Here is an 18,798-nt window from a genome sequence, read left to right as displayed (position 1 = left end):
AAAATAATTTTGAGGTGCGTATTGTTAATTTCATTGTACTTGTTTACTCTTTTATTTCTAATTTTGTGTATGCTGTTTAACTGAGGTTTTTTTTCTTGAATTGCCATTCTATTATTTATGCTTGATGGCCCAAGTGACTGTATTGCAATGCTCCATTAATTGAAATTTTGGAACGAAAATGAGGATCAAGTATTTGAGTCACTCATGAACTGCTCCATTTCTCTCCCGTGTTTAGAAAGAACAGATTTTAAATTTGCATTTTACATTTAAGACTCATTGCTCTAAATGTTCCTACATTTCTATGAGATGTACAGCCTACAGCGGCAGTAATCCGTAATCTGTTTATGTGACGTAACTTGCTGTGCCTGGCCAAACACTTTTCACCTGTCCCTTAGGGGATAGTAGTTCCTTCTGTTGGCTGTTGCAAGACCTCTAGTGCAAAAGCTGTCTGCTATAATCAGCCCATGCACTCCAGCAGAATGTTTGTGCACCCTTAGGTCAAACCTGTCAAGCTGCTTTGCTGTACACAGGAATTTTTAAATTAGTATCTGTGTTCGTATGTTAGTGTTTGAGATTCAATCTCTGACGAGTACCTTGTTCATATATTAAATGCATGGTCACATCTAGCATACTTGCTTTGACCATCATGAAAAATCCACAGCATTTTATCACATCTCAGAATATGATAAATGACTCCAAATAACTGAAAGGCTAATCTCCAATTGGCAGATGGAAAAGCCTTTTTGGGCATATTTTGGATTTTTACAGGAACAAAAATGCAAATAGCATTTTCTACCATATCATCCATCATGATGTCACTAAAAATGTCATCCGTGGAGAATTAACACGTGAGCTCAGCAGTCAGTCTGATATATTTCAATTTACAGTCATAACTGCCAGGCATAAACGAGTTGACATAGCAAACTGTGAGGAAGAATGCAGGAGACAGCTGGAGGTCATGGGCAGGTTAGGAGAGTAGGCAGATATTGTACAAGTGAGTTCAATGTGGATAAATATGAAGTAATATATTTGGGGAAAAAAAGGAAATAAAAGGTAACATTCTCCATAGAGCAGAGGGCAGAGGTGATCAAGGGGCACATGTTACACAAATCTTTAAACATGGGATTGCAGATGGAAAAATACATAAAAATGGATGAAAGGTCACATTCTATGGAGCCCAATTTCTCAAGATGCACTTACTGTGAATGCTGCTCCCCATTGGGTGCTTTGGATAACACTTGTCAGATAATTCTGAAAATTACATTAAATACTACTAGATGGCTTGCGGCATTGTTTCAGTAAATCAAAGGATTCTGAAATGTGCTATCTGAAGTGTTTCATAAAGTAAGATAGTTGTTTATGGGAATTGTGCACTATGCCTAAGATTTTTAATACATGGTTGTGAGTCGTCTATGGCATTGCCATTGGTAGGTCAGAATCTTGTGTCATCTTCATGTTTCTGCATTTATGTCTGTCTCACATTGTTGGCGTTTCCCTCTGTGTTGTGTTGCAGAGGAGTTTTCCCTGGTGTCCTGGCCAATATTTACCCCTTAATTAACATTACTAAAAAAATCACTTTGCCATTATCTCATGCCAGATCTTGCTATGTGCAAATTGGCTGCTGTATTTCCTACATTGCAACAATGACTGCACTTCAAAAATACTTAATAGGTTGTAAAGTATTTTGGGAAACCATGTGGTTGTAAAAGGCGCTGTATAAATGTGAGTCTTTTATTCCTGTTCTGTTATTTTCTTTGTTTGGTCTCTCTCTTATTCTGCTCCTTTTTTCACATTTTTCACTCCTGCCTTCTGCTTCTGTCTCTTCTTGTTCTTTTTTTCAAGTGACAGGTGCTGAACGGCATGGCAGATCTGGGCAGATTGTGGGTCATAGTCTGGGGGAGGGAATGAACCAGGGGCTGCAGTGTAGTTTTGAGCAGTAATGGGAAGGGAAGGGGACAAGGCATAGGCCATTTCATGCCTACTTTATTGCAATATAGATTGGCTTGCATCATGTTCCATTCCATCAAACTGTCATTACGATCTCTGTATGGTTTTTGACTCTTTTTGCACACTCCACCATCACTGCTGCTGCTGTTATGTCCCATGGCACCCAAAGTCATTCCCTCCCTCTCTACATGCCAAATTATTTAACTTCCAACCCCTTATTTTCATCCCACCCCATGGCTTATATTGCTTTCTTACAACTTCCCAGTTGTACCATGCACACTGGTTTTTGGTTGTATGTAGGGTGAACAATTCCCTAAAGGGTTGTTGGGAGGGGAAGAAAATCTAGCTAGGGTGCAAGGAACTTCTATGCTTCATATTCGCACTATACTGTCAATGGCTACTTTGTACTCCTTCTACCTGCCCTTTCAGTCCCTGCATCCTTGCATGTGGTTACCTTCTACTGTGCAGTCTAGTCCCGAGACCTCGCCTGCTCAAGTAGGTTCCCTAAAGGGAAATAATTGTGTGAACAATTCTTAAAAATTGTAAATATTCTATTGCATTTTATTCCATGTGCTTTTCATGGGTTGTCTGCCATTTGTGAACTCCTTGGATTTTTCCCCAACAATTTCCTTCATCATATTTGGTTGTTGCTGTCATTTAAGGAGTACCATACAAAGTGGTGAGGATGGGAAGACTTTGAGGAGTTTCCATAGTGCAGCATGGTTTAGATGAGTAAGACAGGTTCACGGTTGGACAACAAATGCAAGTACAAAGACATTTGAGGAGTTTTCCACACCAATCACTGTCGTGGAACCCACATTTATAGACCCCTTCACACAAATCTATTAGATCTGGTCTATATAGATTAAAGGTTTGCTCATAGGGGATTTGTGATTATAGAGGATAATCTGAATGAGTCTAAAATGGATTGTAGCTGCCCCGAATGATTGGTAAAATTTGAGTTTGAATTTGGAGACACCATGGGCTGAATTTTATTCGGGTACCGTGCTCCGCGGCAGCGCCCTTTAAACTCAGCGTGGTGCCCACATTCAGTGGCCACGAGGAGCCACCGCGATATTATGTGCGGGGGCTCTTTTAAATAGTGGGGGCGGAGCGGCCGCCCCTGATGATGTAAAGGGGGCGGCTGCCACGTCCCCGGCAACGGCGTCTGGCTCCACTGTGCAGGTGCTGACGCCATTTTTAAAGGGCTGTAAGCCCTTAGGAGAAATTTTAATTTTTAAAGATAAATTATGAAGAATTATTGCATAAAAATTACAGACATAATGGAGGCCCTTTCCCATCCCCCCCAATGTTTTTTTAAGGGACATCGGCACAAAATGAAACTTTACGACCAACTGGCACTTCTCCCCCAACCTCTTTACATTTGCCCTACAACCCCTTCCCACCATCCCCACCTCCACTTAAGATTGATTTCCCTGCTCCTCCACCCCTCCCGCCCTGAAAATTCTATTGCTTCCCCCTCCCCACCAGGTTCTCACCTGGAACTCCGTACCGAAGGCACGCGGAACACTAACGGCGGCCGTAATATTGGAGTGGGACAGCCGCCGCCTTCAGGTAAGTTTATTTAAATATTTTAAATGTTTATTTGCATATTTTAATGAAGGGCCCACCGCCTAGCGGCAGGCGGCTGCACCAAGGTCCTGCCGCCACCGGTAATATGTGGCAGGCCCTTCTCAACGTCGCGGGTTGAGGGGCGGGCCTCTCCCCGCAGCATTTTACCGGCCCCCGTGCCGCCACCCATGACTTCGAGGGGCTGGTAAAATTCAGCCCGATGTCTACCATACCATTATTAACCCAATTTGTTGAAGAGAGGTAGCCATTAACACAGATTGGGCCATTTACATTTTAATGCCTTCTCCAAGGCTGATCCAGAGATGAAGATTGACTTAGGGCTCTTGTGGTTTCCATGTGTATTGACAGTGCAGGATAAGGTTACCAGACCTCTCAATACCATATTGTTTTTCAGGAAAAGTGCCCGTTCTGGGTTTGATTTATAAGGTCATTACATAGTTCATAATTTCTCCATGCGTGAGCATGAAAACTGATATTCTTTTTCATTCGTTAATGTAAATGTGGAAAGGGTGTAAAATGGGTTGCCATTTCCTTGGGCTGGATTTTATTTTCCTGCTGCCGCTCCCGGTGGCAGGCGGAAAAAACGGTGGCGCACACATACAGGCCATGCACCGCCACGCCGCTGTGATCTAGTGCATGGTGGCTCATTATAAAATGCAGAGTGACTGACCTCCCCCCTCCCAAATCACGTGGCGGGGCCAGCCTTGGCAATGCCATCAATAAAAAATACATTGAAATCTAATTCCCCACGAACTTACCTTTGGTTGTGGATCTTCAGCGCGACGGGCAGCACTCACGTGCCTCACGCCTGTTTATGTGCAGGCACTGGTGCCATTTTTAAAGGGCTGCCAGGCCTGCTTTGACAGATGACAGTTGACCCCGTTCACCATCGCCCCCCCCCCAACTACACTAAAAATAAATGTTTCGCTTATTCCCGCTCCCCCCCCCCCACTGCCCTGCCCTGCCCACCAATACACTGAAATTGCAGAGTTGATGCCTTCTCCCCCACTGCACAAAGTGCAGAAGTCAACCCCACCCCCCCACCCCCCCACCACCTTACACTAAAAATGCAGTGCTGACCCCGTCCCCTCCCCCACTAAATTAAAAATGCTCTGATCCCCCCTTCCCTACCTCGGTGGCGCCAGCTTTCCCTGGACGAGAAAGTGAAGGCACGTGAGTGCTGCCCGTCGCACTGAAGATCCACAACCAAAGGTAAGTTCGTGGGGAATTAGATTTCAATGTATTTTTTTAAATTTGTTCGGGGGATTTGGGTATTGCTGCCTATGCCAGCATTTATTGCCCATCCTTATTTGCCCTTGAGAAGGTGGTGGTGAGTTGCTTTCATGAACCACTGCAGTCCTTGGAGTGTAGGTACACCAACGTTGTTAGGAAGGGAGTTCCAGGATTTTACCCAGCGACAGTGAAGGAACAGCAATATAGTTCCAAGCCAGGATGGTGTGTGGCTTGGAGGGGAACTTACAGGTGCTGGTGTTCCCATGCATTTGCTGCCCTTGTCCTTCTAGGTGGTAGAGGCTGCAGGTTTGGAAGGTGCTGTCTAAGGAGCCTTGGTGAGTTGCTGCATTGCATCTTGTAGATGGTACACACTGCTGCCACTGTGCATCTGTGGTGGAGGGAATGAATGTTGAACGTGGCGGATAGGGTGCCAATAAAGTGGGCTGCTTTGTCCTGGATGATATCGAGCTTCTTGAGCGTTGTTGGAGCTGCACCCATTCAGGCAAGTGGAGAGTATTCCATCACACTCCTGACTTGTGCCTTGTAGATGGTGGACAGGCTTTGGGGAGGTGGTCAGGAGGTGAGTTATTCGCTCCAGAAATTCCACCCTCAGACCTGCTCTTGTAGCCACAGCATTTTTGTGGCTGCTCCAGTCCAGTTTCTGGTCAATGGTGACCCCCAGCATGTTGATAGTGGGGGAATTCAGCAATGGCAATGCCATTGAATGTCAAAGGGAGATGGTTAGATTCTCTCTTGCTGGAGATGGTCATTGCCTGGCACTTGTGTGGTGTGAATGTTACTTGCCACTTATCAGCCCAAGCCTGGATATTGTCCAGGTCTTGCTGCATTTCTACACGGACTGCTGCAGTATCTGAGGAGTCGCGAATGGTGCTGAATATTGTGCAATCATCAGCAAACATCCCCACTTCTGACCTTAAGATTGAAGGAAGGTCATTGATGAAGCAGCTGAAGATGGTTGGGCCTAGGGCACTACCTGAGGAACTCTTGCAGTCATATCCTAGGACTGCGATGATTGAACTCCAACAACCAAACCATCTTCTTTTGTGCTTGGTATGACTCCAACCAGCAGAGAGCTTTCCCCCTGATTCCTATTGACCCTAGTTTTGCTAGGGCCCCCTTGATGCCATACTTGGTCAAATGATGCCTTGATGTGAAGGGCAGTCACTCTCACCTCAGCTCTGGAGTTCAGCTCTTTTGTCCATGTTTGGACCAAGGCTGTAATGAGGTCAGGAGCTGAGTGGCCCTAGCAGAATCCAAACTGAGTGTCAGTGAGTAGGTTATTGCTGAGCAAGTGCCACTTGACAGCACTGTCGATGACACCTTCCATCAATTTACTGATCGGGAGTAAACTGATAAGGCGGTAATTGGCTGGGTCGGATTTGTCCTGCTTTTTGTGTACAGGACATACTTGGGCAATTTTCCACATTGCCAGGTAGATGCCGTGTTGTAGCCATGCTGGAACAGCTTGGCTAGGGACGCAGCTAGTTCTGGAGCACATGCCTTCAGTACTATTACCAGAATGTTGTCAGGGCCCAGAGCCTTTGCAATATCCAGTGCCTTCAGCCATTCTTGATATCACATGGAGTGAATCGAATTGTCTGAAGATAGGCATCTGTGATGCAGGGGAGCTCAGGAGGAGGCCGAGATTGAACACCCACTCAGCACTTCTGGCTGAAGATTGATGCAAATGTTGTCTTTTGCACTGATGTGCTGGGATTCCCCGTCATTGAGGATGGGAATGTTTGTGGAGCCACCTCCTCCAGTTACCTGTTTAATTGTCCACCACCATTCATGACTGGATGTGGCAGGACTGCAGAGCTTAGATCTGATCTGTTGGTTGTGGGATCGCTTAGCTCTATCGCATGCTGCTTCCACTGTTTGGCACGCAAGTAGTCCTGTGTTGTAGCTTCACCAGGCTGACACCTCATTTTTACGTATGCCTGGTGCTGCTCCTGGAATCTTGGCTCCTGCAGTCTTCACTGTATGCAGAGAGTTTATTTAACTATTTAAAGTCGGGTCCCTTCGCTGAGCGGTGGGTGTGCCACCACAGAGCCTTGCCGCCACCAGGAAGATCAGGCCCGGCAATCTTGGCGTCACACTTCGTGGCGGGCTGCTGCCTCTGCGATCTACTGCCCCCACCCACCACCCCCAACCCCTACGGAGCCCGAGGTCGGGAGCTCAACAAAATCCCAGATCTTATCTCCAATATGCACTGCAGTTCTGCTGAAAGCCAATTTCACCTACTAGGGTTAGAATCATGAATGATAAGTATAGGAATGGAAACCACCAATTCACTTAGGTCATATACATCACAAATCAGACTCAGGTTAAAGCTTGCTTCACACTGTTTCAGCAATGAATTTTGGTCCCAATTGCCATGAATGCTCAACCAATGTGAAGCTTCCATTGTCCACACCTTCCATACTTCTGGAAACTATTGCTTATTGAATACACTTTCCTCTGTTTAATGATAAATTAGATTTGACAGTAAAACTGTGTTCTCTGTATAATACTCATGCCTACCTTTTCACTAATATTAATTAGTAGAGGAAAATATCTCCCCTAATATTGAATTTAAGACCTGTGCGCTGTTTATTTGTATTCAGAGGGATCCAGGTTAAAACAGCCAAGACTCACTGCACTTAGAATTTTGAAAGCCACCACATCATCTAGCCTGGATTCAAATGTAAGTCTCAGAGGTAAATGACAATGCTTTAACTTTCCTGTCACAATTAACCCTCACAAGATAATTTCAGATAAGGAAAGCCATTCTTATTTAATTCATCCCTAAAGTCTCCCAATTTTAGCATCTAATTGGTTCTTTATAAGTCAGAAATTTCACCTCCACTACCTTATCCAGGTATGTTAATCTCTCTTTCTCTGAAGAACTTCCTAATATCAATCCTAAATTTACCTTAAACTAATGTGAATCACCTTGTCCCATACTTCTAAATTAATTTGAAAGAATTTTCCAGATTTACCTTTTCCATACCATTTACAATCTTGTGCACTACTGTAACATCTCCTCTCAGATGCCTCTTTTTGAGGCTGAAGAGTCTAATTTTCCTCAGAACTCAGACCTCAATGACTAGTGGTCAGGTATGGACTCTTCTCTGCACTGTCTGCAGTGCTTCAGTATCTCTCATTGCTCCACCTAAACGAGTGGAAACAGGAAAGTAACAAAAAAGCAAGCAAAAAGTTTCCATGATAGACTGAAAATGCTGCTGCATATCTTGCTGTGGGGCTCTATGATGTACATCTGTAAAAATATGGGTGGTCAGATGACTGAAAGCTACATCAGGTTAGGCAATTGTATGGACACATATATGATAACACTGGGGCCTGACTTTAACACAATTTACCGCAGATTAGCAGGCACTTCTGGTACCAATACAAAACCCGACTAGAAATTGGATGCTAAATTGGTGAGAATTTGGTGAAGCAGATTTCTGCCCATTTTTTCGATTGGTTATGCCAATTCTACACTCGTTAATGTTAAAGGTGCGACACAAATGCAAGCTGTTGCTTTAACTGATTTGAAAGCTTACACGGATTGGCATCCACCTTCATGAAAAATATCTGGCGAACCTCTTTTAGTTTGTTTGCAAGGCAACTGAAGCAACTACATAAATCAGTGTCAGCTCCAAAGGTATATAATAGATCACATTTTTGGCTAAATTTCATATATGTGTCATGATGTGAAGTACCATATAAATTTGTGTCATGGAATCATCGAATGATTACAGCACATCATGTCCGTGCTGGCTCTCTGCAAAAGCAACTCTGCTAGTCCCACACCCCCACCCTTTTCCCGTAGTCCTGCAAATTATTTCTCTTAACAGGTGGTTATCCAATTCCCTTTTGAAAGCCATGCTTGAATCTGCCTCCACTACACTCTCAGGCAGTGTATTCCAGATCCTAACCACTCGCTGCATAAAAAAAGATTTTCCTCATGTTGTCTGTTATATTTTGTGCCCCAAACATGAAGAAACTAGATACACAATTTCTGAGTGTGTGAAGGCTTTATTGAAGCTGCCTGGAATCTGTCTGGACTTGTCTTAGCCCAAAATGTTATGCCCTCTCCAAAAGAGCAGGTTGGTGGCGGGGGGTGTGGGGGGGGGGGGGGGTGGGGGAGGTTGCATAAAGTGGAGTGGGAGGCTGCGGGATGCCCTTCCTGACCGGCTGCCACCTCCACTGCCAATTTATGCAGGGCGATGTGGCGAGAAACGGCCCACCCGCCCCAGGCCAAACAAGGCCCTTAAGTGGCTAATTAACTGCCACTTAAGTGTCTCCTCCCGCCGCCACGGGGATTTTACAGTTGGCTGGTGGGTGACTGAGGCCTCAGAAAAGCTGCCGGATGAAACTAGGTAGCCTTCTTGTGGGTTGGGTGGGGGGGGGGGCCTCCTGATCGAGCACTCTGTGCCCCATGGAAGGCCACTCCCGAAGTCCCATCCAACCCCAATGCACAACCTGCCCCCCTAACCGACCCCCCTTGCCTTGCTGGGGCCCGACCAATTGTCCCCGGCGAGGCCTTAAAAACTTACCCTTTATCTGGGGCCGTTCTTCATCTTCATCCAGAAGCTGGGTGTAATCCCAGCAGTGGCCACCACTCCCGGTGGCACTGCTGGGACGGAGAGCTGCCGGCCGACTGATTGGCCGGCAGCTCCATTAGGTGGGACGTCCTGCCTCAATGAGGTAGAAGTCCCGCCCAAGACCAATTAAGGGCCTGGAGAGTGTAAACTCCGGTCTGGATCCCCAGGCCCGTTGGAGGCAGGCCCTGCCTACAGTAAAATTCCAGCCTTAGTTTCACTTTTGGAACCATACCCCTTCCAGGGTTGCCTAACAGCATAGTGATCAGTGTTACACAGCACAGAGCAATCAATCACTGAACAATCAAACATATCTTCCCATTTGTAAACTAAGGAGCTGATTTTGAACTAAACCTTAATCAACATCAAACAGGTATAACTTGAGTCATTTCTTAGAGTCCATTTGTTCCTCTAAATACACAAATAAGCTTTGAGATATGGAGGTCTCCTATGATGGCGCTGAGATTGACCAACATGTGGTTGTGGTTCAGCGTGATCAGCTTGATGAGGTAGAAGATCAAATAATCAGAAAAGGAAATGTGTCCTCATAGCCACAATTGTCGAAATCTCCTCGATAGGTCGGAATTAGGATATGAATGGATTGTTCAAACATTTCCCCTCCGACATGCTAGCTCTCAAATTGTCCTTGATCACCCTGTTGAAATGTTCAACACCGCCATTCGATTTTGGGTTGCATCGCGATGTCAGACGTTGGTGAGTTCTGTAACTTGCGAGGAACTCAGTGAATTGACTGGAAACAAACTGCGGCTGTTGTCCATAGTGATGGTTTCCGTCAAATCCCATTTTGTAAACAACTTGTCTAAAATGTTAATGACCGAAGTGGCAGTTATGGAATTTGTTGTAGCAATTTCCAGTCACTTGCTATGTAGATCATGAACAACAAGCAAAAAATGTTGATTGCTAGCGGCTGCATGCACTTCTCCGAAAATATCTACTTGGAGTTGTTGCCATGGTTTTGTTGGCCACTGGGTCGGTTGTAGAGGTGCGGGACATGGTTTAGCAGATTTTTCACTGAGTGTACATGCTACGCAGTTTCTGATGAACTCTTCTCTGCGGCAATCTATTGCTGGCCATCAGACTGCTTCATGGAATCGTCGTTTCATCTTAACACCCAGATGCCCTTCATGAGCAAGATGCAACACCTGTTGCTGCAGCGCTTTCCAGATAACCGCATGTGATACAGTTGTCCTCAAACAATGTGAGCTCACTGCGTACTCTGTACTACAGAACCAGTTCTTCCTTTATTTCGTGAGGCCAATCAGTTTTTAGGTACTGGCTAACTTTCTGCAGTACGCTATCTGCCAGTGACTCTGCCATCAACTCCTCTCGCACCACAAGCTTCATGGTTGCATGCGAAATCACTGTGACTACATAGTCTTCAATGTCAGAATTTGTGTCACGCTGTCTGTGATAGTAGTGTGGCTAAGCATGGCAGCTACTCGGTTGTAGGAATCTGCAAAATACTTGACCTTGAAGTTGTACTGATGAAGGCGATCAGACCATCGGTAGATGCACAGAGGCTGACGTGGCTAACAATGTAGTCAGCACTTGATGATTGGTGTGGAGGGTGAACTTCCTACCACAGAGATACATGTGCCAATGTTCACAAGCGTAGATGCAGGCTAGTGCTTCCCACTCTCCTGTGGAGCATTTGTGTTCACGTTCCGACAACGGGCGTGATGCATACTGATCAGTTGTTTGCTTCCTGGAATGTACTGTGAGAGTACAGCTCGATTGCATTTCCTAACATGACTGTTGTGACATATGTTTCTGCATGTGGGTTGAAATGTGTCAGGATTGGAGGAGATGATATCTTCGCCTTGAATTTGTCAAATGCTGTTTGCTGTGCGATTGTCCATTCCCATTGTGTATCTTTGCGCAGCAGCTCTCAAAGAGGCTCTGCAATCTCTGCATAATGGGGAAAAAACTTGTGATAAAAGTTGGTAGTGCCGAGGAACAATTCCAACTCTGTCCCATTGGACAGGGTCAGAAGTGCATGAATGGCTTTGACTTTGTTGTATGTAGGGTTTACTCCAGCCACTGTCACTTTGTACCCAAGAAAATCAATCTCGGATGCCGCAAATGTACATTTGTCCTTTATGAGTGTCAAATTGGGTTGTGCGAGTCAAGCGAGCACTGCGGATAGCCACTGATCTGTTCTGCTTTGTCCCTTCATGGACAACGATGCTTCAAGAAGATTGAGCATCCCCCTGATGTCTGATAAGAATGAAGAGACAATCTTCTGGAACGTGCTAGGTGCTGAACTTAGTCCATAGGAGATTCTGCACTACTGAAACACACTGTTGTGTATACAAAAGGGTGTAAGATGTTGGCTTTGCTCTGCTGGTGGTATCTGAAGATAGCTCTGTTGCATGTCCAGCTTCATGAAGACTGTGGAGTCACAAAATGATGCTAATAGTTATTGGATCTTAAGAACTGGATACTTGTCTGGAATGATTTGTTGACTGACGTAAGGTCAAAGCATACTCTACGTTCTCCATTTTTCTGTCGTGCAATGACTAGGATTGATATCCATGGGAATGAGTTGATTTGCTCAATGCAACCATCAGCTTCAATCATTTACCTTTATAAAGCTTTGGTTTGGCCCCACTAGAGTATTGCATCCAGTTCTGGTTACCACACTTTAGGAAAGATGTGAGGGCCTTTGAGAGGGTGCCGAGGAGATTTACCAGAATTATTCGAGGGATGGGGAATTTTAGTTACAAGGTTAGATAGGAAAGGCTGAGTTTGTTCTCCCTGGAGCAAAGGAGATTGAAGGGAGATTTGATAGAAGTGTAGAAGATTATGAGAGACTTAGATAAGTTAGATAAGGAAAAACTGTTCCCATTAACTGATAGTCCAAGAACTAAGGGACTCAGATTTAAGATTTTGGGCAAGAGATTCAGGGAGAATGTGAGGAAAAATTTTTTTTACACAGCGAGTGGTAATCATCTGAAACGCGCTGCCCATGAGGGTGGTGGAAGCAGAGACAATCAATGATTTCAGAAGGAAATTGGATGGGCACTTCAAGGAAATAAACTTGCAGGGCTATGAGGATCGAGTGGGGAGTGGGACTGACTGGATAGCTCTGTGGAAAGCTGGCATGGAGTGAATGGGCCAAATGGCCTCCTTTTACGCTGTAAATGACTCTATGACTCTATAAGTTGCACTCTTTCCCTTGTGTTGGACATGGTGTTTTGAATCCATTTGTACCTCCACAATTTGGGCACATTTTTGAGGGTGCCTGACTGTGATAGGGCAAGTGTTGATGAACTTGCTGAGGTCTCTTTGTCTGTAACCCTTACACTGGAGCTGATTGGGCAAGCTGTGTCTGTGACCCTGACCCTGAGGGTGTAGTTTTGTGGAACATCATTGAATCTAACATGGCAGATTCAATTTGAATGGCCAAGATCGTGGTCTTTTCCAAAGTCAAACCATCATCCTCCATGAGTACACATTCCTTAATTCGTAGGATTGAAGTTTTTCCAATTTGTTGGTCATGAATTTGTTCATTAGTGAGTGTGCCAAATTTGCATGCAGAAGCCAACTGAAACAACACTGCCACATATTGTTTTATGGGCTCACCATTTCCCTGGCATCTCTGGCGGAATGTGTATCATTCAATCGTGACACTTTTCTTCGGGTCAAACTATTTCTTGAGAGCACTTACTGCCTTCTCCAACATAGACGTTTCCTCCATTAGCTGCTCGAATTGTGGATGGCTGCCACATCTGAACCATCCATACCTGTAGTGAGCAAGTAGGTTTCAAACCCAGAAATCCATCTGTCCCACAGAATGGAATGATCCCCTGTGATGACAGGAAAGCGGTTGGATCCGGTAATTTTAAATTACATGCCATCTTCGTCGCCAGGTGTTATGTTTTGTGCCCCAAACTAGAAGAACTTATACCCCTAAAGTGTCTCGCAAAAGATTGCACATGGGATGAATCTCATCTAATATCTTATTACTGTGATTAGTTAACAGTATAAAATGAATGGTACTTTTAAATCACCACGTTGGGAAGGACAAATGCAGGTTAATTAAAGAAAGGATTTCTTAAGGGAAAATCATGTTTAACTAACTTGTTGGAGTTTTTTGAGGAGGTAACAGAGAGGGTTCATGAGGGTAATGCTGTTGATGTGGTGTACATGGACTTTCAAAAGATGTTTGATACTGTGCCACTGAGCATTTTAGTTAAGAAGAGAGACTGGGTAGGCTGGGATTGTTTTCCTTGCAGCGGAGAAGGCTGAGGGGGGAACCTTATTGAGGTATACAAAATTATGAGGGGCACTGATAGGATAGATAGGAAGAAACTTTTTCCCTTAGTGGAGAGGTCAATAACTAGGGGGCATAGATTTAAGGTAAGGGGCAGGAGGTTTAGAGGGGATTTGAGGAAAAAACTTTTCACCCAGAGGGTGGTTGGAATCTGGAACACACTGCCTGAAGAGGTGGTAGAGGCAGGAACCCTCACAACATTTAAGAAGTATTTAGATGAGCATTTGAAACACCATAACATACAAGGCTAGGGGCCAACTGCAGGGAAGTGATATTAGTTTTGGATGGGTGCTTGATGGTCGGCGCTGGCGTGTTGGGCCGAAGGGCCTGTTTCAGTGCTGTAAAACTCTATGACTCTACAAGGCACAAGTCAGGAAAGTGATGCAACACTTGCCTAGATGGGTGCAGCTCCAACAACAGTCAAGAAGCTCTACACCATCCAGGACAAAGTAGCCCACTTGATTGGCACCCACCAACCACCTTCAACATTCATTCCCTCCACCACCAGCGTACAGTGGCATCAGTGTGTACCATCTAAAAGATGCACTGTAGCAACTCAGCAATGCTCCTTTGACAACACCTGCCAAACCCATGACCTCTCCCACCTAGAACGACAAGGGCAGCAGATGCATTGGAGCACCACCACCTGCAAGTTCCCCTCCAAGCCACACAATACTGACTTGGAACTATATTGCCATTCCTTCTCTGTCACTGTGTCAAAATCCTGGAACTCCCTTCCTAACAGCATTGTTGGTCTACCTACATCCCAAGGACTGCAACGGTTCAAGAAGGCAGCTCACCATCACTTTTCCAAGGGCAGTTAGGGATGGGCAATAAATGCTGGCCTAGCCAGCGGTGCCCACATCCCCCGAATGAATAAAAGATGTTTAGAACCCAGGCAACTGAAGGCATGGGCATCAGTGGTGGAGTGAAGGAAGTTGGGATGCACAAGAAGCTAGAATTCCAGAAACGCAGTGTCCTCAAAGAGTTGTACAGCTAGAGCAGATAACAGATATAGGGAATGGCAAGGCCATTGAAGGATTTAAACACAAAGATACAAATTCCAAATTTGAGGCATTGCTGAATCAATGTAGGTCAGTGATCATACGGGGGAATGGGTGAATGGGACGAGCTGCGAGTTAAGATATGGGGAGCAGAATTTTAGATGAACTCAAGTTTATAGAGTGTGGAAGATGGAAGGCTGACCAAGAAAGCATTGGAATAGTTGAGGCCAGGGGTAACTAAAGCATGGATGAGGATTTCATCAGGAGATGGACTGGGGCCGGGACAGAGACAAGCAGTATTACAGAGGTGGAAGAGTTGGTTTTAGTGATGGAGAGAATATGGGTTCAGAGGCTCTGTTCAAATAGTAGAAAGGAAATAGAGTATCGTAGACAAATTAGAGAACAATGCAGGAACAACAGGGCAATAATCACAAGATCACAAGATAATTATGAATGAGAGGCAGAAAGTAAAAGGGGTCAGTTGTAAGCCCAAAGGTAAGAACTGCTCTCAGACTTCCCTCACTGTTCTATATCTGCTCCACATAACTTGTAAAATCATAGAATATTACAGCAGAGAACCATCAACAGGCACTTTTCTACCATGAGGCACCTAATCTCATGCCATTTTCCTGTTCAATTCCCATACTCTTTAATATACCTATTTTTGAATAACCATATGATTATTTTTAAAGAATCATGGACTTTGCTTTAACAGTGGTCTGTATCAGTGAATTCTAGTTGTGAATCATTCTCTGAGTAAGAGTTTTTTTCTAAACTACTCTTTAACTCTTTCATTGATACTGCTTGATTTTTGAAAGAGTACCCTCTACACCCAAGATCATTTTGAGATATCTAGAGAAGAGCAATGTTCCCAATACTACCACAAGGGGTCACTATTGTTTTCATCCCTTCAGTCTGGAGAAAACATCCATTTACCAATTGAAAATCCACATATGCAACTGTTGTATGATTGCCTTGAAAAGTGATGCCCCTTTAAAACTTAATATGTTGTCATGGTAGGTCTTTTTTTCGGAATATGCGGTTTGCCCTTAAGGCTTGCGAGGAATCAGTATTGCTTTAAGAGCCGGGAAGTCTTAGGAGTTATAGGAAGGTGCTTTTTCGTTGCCGTAGAAACAGCCATTTGAAGACTGCGATTCAAAGGGTGCATTCTTGATACCATAGATACAGCCACTGGGAGTGAACCTGATGCGAAACATTTGTTACAATTCAGTTTGAACTGGCAGCTAGTAAGACAGTTTGAACACACAGACACAGAGGACACAGCTGTGATGAGTACACCTGAAAAAGAACTCTCTACCATTTAAACTGAAGGAAGAGGATTTTAGTCTGCTTATTATTAACTCTCAAAATTCTAAAAACATCAAGCAAAGACAGAGATTTCTGGTAATTTAAATTGAAGAAAGAGAAGTTAGACTGTGACAATCTTTTATCCCTCAAAAACTCTAAAGTCAGATTGATTCCATTGAAAGTGTTTGCAAGTTGTTAATTGTTGATATTCGCTGGAGCAGGAAAGCATCACCTACTGAAGTTAGACTACGGACTGTTCTACTGTGGAAGAACCTGTTTTCCCGCATCGGACAACTGTGAAGACTTCAAGCAACCTCGGACTGTAAATTTGCAAGGACTCTAATTTTTTCTATTTTAAATATTGTTTATATCTTCAGAGTGTTTAAGAATTTAGTTCTTCTAATTAAAGAGTTAATTTGTTGATTGAAAGACACCTGGTTTGGTTAGCCTCATTCGGGGGTTAATAGATGGTACAATTTGGTGGGTCTTTCTTTAATTTGGAAAGTTTTTAAATGATATGTTAGCTGATCTGTGGAAAGACGGGATTGAATTAACAGTGCGTTGGTCCCACCACAATCAGAATCGTATATTTTGATTACGGGCTTTGATAGGAGCGGTCAGTCATAATATATTTATTGGGGGCTCATCTGCAACTTGAATAACATATTAATTGGGGGGCTCGCTCAAGATTTGAATCACATAGTAATTGGGTTTCTGGATTTGAATCATATTTAATTTGGTGGCTCGTGTCTGGGATCAGAATCAGACAAATTTGGAGGGCTCGCATTTGGAATCGTAGTAATTACTCATCTCTGGGATAACATATTTAAATTTAGGTCTCACGTTTGGCATCAGATTAATTGCTCTCGAGTCTGGGATCTTATCAATTGGAAACTTGATTGTTGGGATCTAAATCTGACATCAATTACAAAGAAATTAAAAGAACCAGGTCTCTTGTATAATAAGGTACAGTCTATACCATTGTTATGACATTAGTGGTTGTAGCAGAGTTTTTGGGAAAGCAGAATGTTTCCCTGAGTGACTTGATAACTTTAACTAAGAACAAATTAAAAGAATTGGCAGTGAAATTGGGGTTGGAATTGAAATCAGGTGCCAAAAAAGCAGAGATAATTGAAACAATAGCCGAACATCTGGAATTTGTAGAAGATAATGATAAGGGTAATACAGATGCGGGGCAATTCGAGGAACAAGAAAGGAAACACGAGAGACATTAGGTAATAGGTCCGGGGGTGATGCAGTGGAATTGGCTAGGATTCAGCTAGAAATGAAAAAACTGGAGCTTCAGCAGGAAAGAGAATTAAGAAAACTTGAATTGGAAAAAGAGGAAAGGGAGAGAGAAAGGGGATTTAAGTTAAAAGAGATGGAACTAAGACAAAAGGGTAGCCTTGAATCCAGGAAAAATTCGGGTCAGGAAGAATCTAAGTTTAGATCAGGACCCAGCGAGAAGTTATTTAAATTTATACAGGTTCTTCCTAAGTTTGAGGAAAGGGACGCAGAGGCATTTTTCATATCTTTTGAAAAAATAGCCAAACAGATGAAATGGCCGAAAGAAAGCTGAACATTGCTCATGCAGGGCAGGCTGGTAGGCAGAGCTCATGAAGCTTATGCCATGTTTTCTGAAGAGGCTTCTGTAGATTATGAGATGGCAAAAAAGGCTATTCTCGCTGCATATGAGTTAGTCCCTGAAGCTTACCGTCAGAAGTTTAGGAACTTACAGAGATTGGCTGGCCAGACATATTTAGAATTTGAGAGGGTGAGGCAAATGAATTTTGACCATTGTTTACAGGCATTAAAGATAGAAACCACATATGAGAACGTTTGAGAATTAATTCTCTTAGAAGAGTTTATAAACTCCATTCCTTCAGTAGTGAGAACTCATATAGATAACCTGAAAGTTTCGAAAGCTAGGCAAGCAGCAGAGATTGCTGATGATTTTGAGCTTGTGAATAAGCCAACCTATTTTGTCTGTCACCCCCATAAACCCGAGAAGGATAGAAAGCGGGAGAGTGAAAGGAAGGCAAGTAGTCAGGGACAAGAAGGAACAGCTGGGAATGCCCCAGGATCACCTCCTCAGGTCAGAAAGGAAGGTGCTGAGGGTAGAAATGAGGTTTGCAAGCCAAAGTGTTATAATTGCAACAAAACAGGTTATCTTCGTTCAGAGTGCTGGAAAGTGCGAGGTAAACCCATAGGACTTGTTGGGGTGCGCAAAGTTAGTGCAGAGGAAATGACTCTGACTGAGAGGATAGCAGACCAGGCTATAGCTTTAATGACAGCTATGAATGTGAAACCAGACACTTAAACTAAGAGGAGTGTAGAGGTTAAGAATAAAATACCTGAGAGTTATAATTATTTTTTGTCAAAAGGGAAAGTAACTCTGTATCCTGTAAGTGAGGCAGGAATACCGATCATTATACTTAGGGATACAGGAGCAACCCAAACACTCTTGATGGGGAAAGATATGAGGTTTCCACCAGAGAGCGCCTTGAACGCTAAAGTTTTAGTCAATGGAATTGGCGGGGTGTGTTTACCCATACCTTTGTATAAAGTACGCCTAGAGGGTGACTTAATATCTGGGGTAGTAACTGTAGGTGTTGTCCACAGTTTACCAGTAAAGGGAATTGATCTACTCTTAGGAAATGATTTGGCAGGATCAAAAATATCAGTTTCTCCTATGGTTACAGAGGAACCATGTGAAATTAAGGAAACAGAGCAATTACAGGAGCAAGTTCTGGGAATATTTCCTGCGTGTGCAGTTACCCGAGCAATGGCTAAACAGGATCCATTG

General features: G+C 43.9%; 1 protein-coding gene across 5 annotated transcripts in view; it reads right to left on the bottom strand.

Moving 5' to 3' along the window:
• The window catches only part of sphkap (SPHK1 interactor, AKAP domain containing), a 377,209-nt gene that overhangs the window by 170,139 nt on the left and 188,272 nt on the right, over nucleotides 1-18,798 (bottom strand). The gene's annotated exons all lie outside the window — the stretch shown is intronic.

The sequence above is a fragment of the Heterodontus francisci genome, chromosome 11, assembly GCF_036365525.1.
Source record: "Heterodontus francisci isolate sHetFra1 chromosome 11, sHetFra1.hap1, whole genome shotgun sequence".
Lineage (NCBI taxonomy): Eukaryota > Metazoa > Chordata > Chondrichthyes > Heterodontiformes > Heterodontidae > Heterodontus > Heterodontus francisci.
This window is presented reverse-complemented; position numbering and strand designations above follow the sequence as displayed.